This window comes from Galeopterus variegatus, unplaced genomic scaffold (assembly GCF_000696425.1).
Source record: "Galeopterus variegatus unplaced genomic scaffold, G_variegatus-3.0.2 Scaffold11278, whole genome shotgun sequence".
Lineage (NCBI taxonomy): Eukaryota > Metazoa > Chordata > Mammalia > Dermoptera > Cynocephalidae > Galeopterus > Galeopterus variegatus.
Window position 1 is genome coordinate 41,875 of NW_007737389.1, and position 4,972 is coordinate 46,846.

The 4,972-nt window shown below is 48.1% G+C and overlaps 1 non-coding gene across 1 annotated transcript; it reads left to right on the forward strand.

Moving 5' to 3' along the window:
• Positions 1–4,240: 4,240 nt before the first annotated feature.
• Positions 4,241–4,314, forward strand: TRNAI-GAU. The gene has a single exon. It is a non-coding gene; the product is annotated as a tRNA-Ile (tRNA).
• Positions 4,315–4,972: the final 658 nt, after the last annotated feature.

Genomic DNA, 4,972 nt, shown 5'->3' on the forward strand with positions numbered 1-4,972 from the left:
GATAAAGTTTAATTTATAAATTAGGCACAGTAAGAGATTAACAGCAATAACTAATAATAAATTAGAACAGTTATAACAATATACTGTAATAAAAGTTATGTGAATGTGTTGTCTCCCTCCTTCTCTCATAATATCCTGTTGCACTGTCCTCACCTATTTTTGGACTGCGGTTGACTGAAACCATGGAAAGCAAACCTGCAGATAAGGGGTGACTGTAGTACTTATATTCTGTCAGCTCTTTCTCTGGAGAACCCTGATACAAGCACCACCTTTACCACAATCACTCCTTGCTTGCTTCACTTTAAGAAACAGTCTTATAACCCACTTTGACAAATGAATGGGAGGCTGGGGATCTTTCAGGCCTAAAGAAACTGCAAAGATGACTTGAATGAGAAGATATTAGAGTGGTGAGGGTCATGGTACTGGCCTCTGAATCCCTCCTGTTTGTCGTCATCTGGAATTTGAAGGTCAGGGTCACCGACTGATTTCAGGAAGAGGGCAGTGAGCTGCAGTACACTTGGGGCACATGAGCTTCACTCTTCCTTAGACACCTCAAGCTCATCTTTATTTCAGTGCCTGTATGGGTCAGGGTTCCTGGATACAAGCAAAAGAAACGAACTGTTGCTGGCTTAAGCAAAAGGGGATGGAATGGAAATGAATCATAAATTGGAGAGGATGCTAAGAGACAGACTAGACAGAGGGCAATACGGGATTCTGCAAATACCTGAAGGGCCAAGAAGCAGGCAGCAAGAACCAGTATGGCAGATTGTATATTTCCAGAAACAGTTACAGCATCACTGTCTGGGTCAAGGTACCCAATGTGGGCTGTGCTGGGGGCAGGTTGAAGAAAAAGCAGCCTTCCTCAGCCGGGAGCTAAGAGTCACCCTCCCCACAAACCTGCATGGGAGAGGTGATTTCCTATAAGTGCTATGGGGAGAGCCCCGAACTGACATGTCTGTTTCCTAAGCCTGGAACACAGTTCCCCAGATCTTTGCACAGCTGGTTCTTCTGCAACAAAGTATAGTGTCTGAGAGCATGGTCTCTGCTGGCCTGAGTTCGAATACCAGGTCTGCTGCTCACATGCTGTGCCGTTGTGTGCAAGTGGCCTAAGCTCTTTGTGTCTCAGTTTTCACATTTGGAAAGAGGGGAGAATAATAATACCCACTTCACTGGGTTATTATGAAGCTTAAATTAGTATGTGTAAAGCACCTGAAACAGTTCCTGGCACATACTAAGCACACTAATTAAGTTTTATTTTAATAATTATTTTTATTGTTATTAAAATTTTAGCTCAAACATCACTTCCTCAGAGAGTCTTTCTCTGATCCCCTATCTAAGGTAGGACTATCCTAACCTCACCACTCAGAGAGAGGTGGCTATTACTTTTATTTTCTTTTAGGCACTTATCACTAAGTTTAATTAGCTTATTTATTCAAGAACTTGTTTACTTTTATTTCTCATTTTACTTTTCATACCTTTTAAAATGTCATGATTGAACACCCGTCTCCACCAGCAAGAGGCTGATCCCTGTGAGCACAGTGTGGGGGACTGTCATGTCACTGCTCTGTCCTTGGGGTCAGTGTGCAGAGTGGGGACATGGTGATGCATGGCCCAGACCCCCTAAAATGGAGGGCTTGTTGCCCCAACTGCTGGGAGTGCTGCTGGCAGACAGCCCTCAGCTGTCCAGAGATTCAGGGATGGCCCCAGCTGTAGAGAGCTGTCTCGCCCAAAGTCATGCCCCTTCCCAGATGAATCACTGACAGATGCAGCAGAGAATGGCCCAGCTATCTTGGCCCAACCTGGACAAATCTGATGGGCCATTCCAGCTCAGAGCAGCCTGTGGGGTCGGCGGAGGCTGTCACTGGGCTGGCATCATGGTGGGCTCCTTCCTCTGCCCACTTCTACTGCCCCTTCTCCCTTCCATGAGTGTTGATCCCTGGGTCACTCCTTAATCAACATCCTGCACCTAAACTCCATCTCAGATTCAGCTTCCTGGGAAATTCAACCTGTGACAGCCAAGTTTGAGGGTGGCAGGTGGTTGGCATTTGCTGGAAGAACGAGGAGTCACCACAACGGGAGACCCATCTCCTTGACATGCAGACTTCCCCACTGGAAGGAGCATTTTATAGCAGGAGTGGCAGAGCAGATACTTAATGAATTCCTTTCACTTTTGGCAGACGCATAAGAGTAGAAGTGAACCACTTGATGGGAAGAGGGGCCCTGGTCAGATGCTGCTTGAGGACTGGGCCATGAATGAAGACTCTCACAGAATGATAGAGCTAGAAGGATCCAGGGGTTCACCACCCTTCTCAAACATCTGCCCAAGTAACTCAAAGGGAAAGGAAGGTGAACTCAGACCGCTGGTCCAGAAAGACAGACAATCTTTACCCAGAGACCTGGGGGGATGTGGGCCCCAATTTGAGAAGCTCAATTTGGTTGGGGTCTGATTGAGGTCAGGGCTCAGCCTGGGATCAGGGTTAAATCAGAGGTCAGGCCTGGAGCTCAGTTTGGAGATGGGGCTTAGCCTGAGGTTGGAATGAAGGCTCAGTCTGGGACAGGATTGTCTGGAGTTGGATCAGGGCTTTTGGTGGAGTCGAAGCTTGGTCTAGGGCCAGAGTCGTCAGTTTCAGATGTGGTAGGAACCAGGACTTAATATGAAGCCAACATTTAGGGCTCATTCTAGCATCAGGGTCAAGACCCTGTCTGGCTCTGAGTCATGGCTCCATCTGGGGTTACTGGCACAAGTTGGAATCTCATCCCAGTTTCGATCTGGGCCTGGCTGAGGGTTGCGATCCGTTGCCGGACACGGAAAAAGACCAAAAGACAAAAAAAAAAAAAAAACAAGTTGGAATCTCATCCCAGTTTCGATCTGGGCCTGCTCAGGGCTTGGCCTTAGTCCAGGTTTGGGCTTGATCCTTGGCAAAGGTGCAGCCTGACATCAGAGCTCAGTCCTAGAGCAAGCATTTGAGTCAATGCATTGTTCTGCAGCAGGGTTGGCCACTACAACCCATGGGCCAAACATGGCCTGCCACCTGTTTTTGTAAATAAAGTTTTATTGCAACACATCCATGCTCATTTGTTTATGCTCTGTCTATGCAGCTTTTGTGCTATAGAAGCAGAGTCAAATAGTTGCAACAGAGACCTTGTGGCCTGCAAAGCCTAAAATATTTACTGTCTGGTCCTTGACAGTCAAAGCTTGCCAACCCCTTTTCTAAAGGCTTGGAGGCCCCTCTGGTGTGAGAAGGCCCAGATCCCTGACCTAGATCAGGTGTTGAGAGCCTCCATGAAGGTTCAGATGGCATTTAAGAGACCAAGAAGACTCACTAGAAGTCTGAGCCTCAAGTAACGCTCTGTTGCTGATGTCCTTATGGGTGCCCCATGACCAGCCAACTCGAAGGCTTTTCTCAGTCTCTTGTTCTGCCCTTTTTCTGTTAAGGGCATGGTCAGGATGTTGCCCTACCAACTGAAAGGAAATCCCTCCTACACAGGTTTCTCTGCAGTTCCCCAAATCACATTCCCATTAACACTCTCCCTTGGGCCCCTGAGGTATCTTCTCTCAATTTCTCCACCTCTCCCATTCTCAACCAGGGTTTTCCATTGGCTGATGGGGTGGCCTTTGCTTTCAGCTAGGGCTGGAATAACCTGTGGGGCCTGTTTTGTCCCATTAAAGTGCTACCTCAACTCTGCTGAGAGGTGCCAAGGGCAAGAGAGTTGTGCTGGAAACAGAGCTACCTGGCAGGGGGCCCTCATCTCTTTCAGCTGTGTTTCCCTCCCCAAACACACACACAGTCCATCCTAGCTGAGAGCTGCTGCCTGTGGGGTCAGCAGAAGCAGTCACTGGGCTGGCATCATGGTCAATTTCTCCCTCTGCCTACTCCTGCTCCCCATGCCCACTTTCATGAGTGATGGGCCCCAGTCACTCTTTAATCAACATCCTGTACCCTAAACTCCATCTCGGATTCAGCTTCCTGGGAAACTCAGCCTGAGACAGCCGAGCTTGAGGAAGACAGGCAGTTGGCATTTGCTGGAAGAACAAGGTGGCTGGAGCCACTGCACGGGAGACCCATCTTGCTGACATGCTGACCCTCCTTGCTGGAAGGAGCATCCCTTATACCAGAAGTGGTAGACAGCCTCCTGTTGACTTCAACCCCAGTCCCCCTCCCTGCTGCAAAACCCTGAGGAAATGGCTGCCTGCCCTGTACCCTTCAGATTGGCATCAAAACCCCAGGCTTGCAGGGCTGGCTGGTTAGCTCAGTTGGTTAGAGTGTGGTGCTGATAACACCAAGGTCTGAGGTTAGATCCCTGTACTGGCCAGCCAAAAACAAACAAAAAACCCCAGGTTTGAAAATGGAGTCCTGGAGCTGAGGCAGCCCCAGGGATGACTCATTAAATGCACCCACTGGTGTGGTTCTCCGAGTCCCATCCCATGTTGTGTAGACTCATCAGAGAGATGCCTTCACTGTGGGGTCACAGAACCGTCCATAAAACACTGTGTGTTCACCTGACTCCCTTTTTTGCAAAGACCCACTACATACACTGATCTTGCTTGAGTTTGTATCCAGGAGGCATCTCAATGCAGATGAGCCTGTTTTGTTGTTCAAATTACTCACATTACAGGACTAATTATGATTTCTTTGGCTGTCTAGATTTTAAGTTGAATTCCATATCTAGCTCACTTATCTTCAGGGCCTGGTAGTGTCTACTCTGGTCCTCATTCCAGGTGTCTGTGTACTGTTTTGACTTGAAGGGCATGATTGCATAGTGTAAACTGCTGGGGATGTTTTGCAAAGTCAGTGCTATACTGGTTCCAGAGAAAGAAGTCAACACTGTTCCATATCTAGCTCACTTATCTTCAGGGCCTGGTAGTGTCTACTCTGGTCCTCATTCCAGGAGTCTGTGTACTGTTTTGACTTGAAGGGCATGATTGCATAGTGTAAACTGCTGGGGATGTTTTGCAAAGTCAGCGCTATAC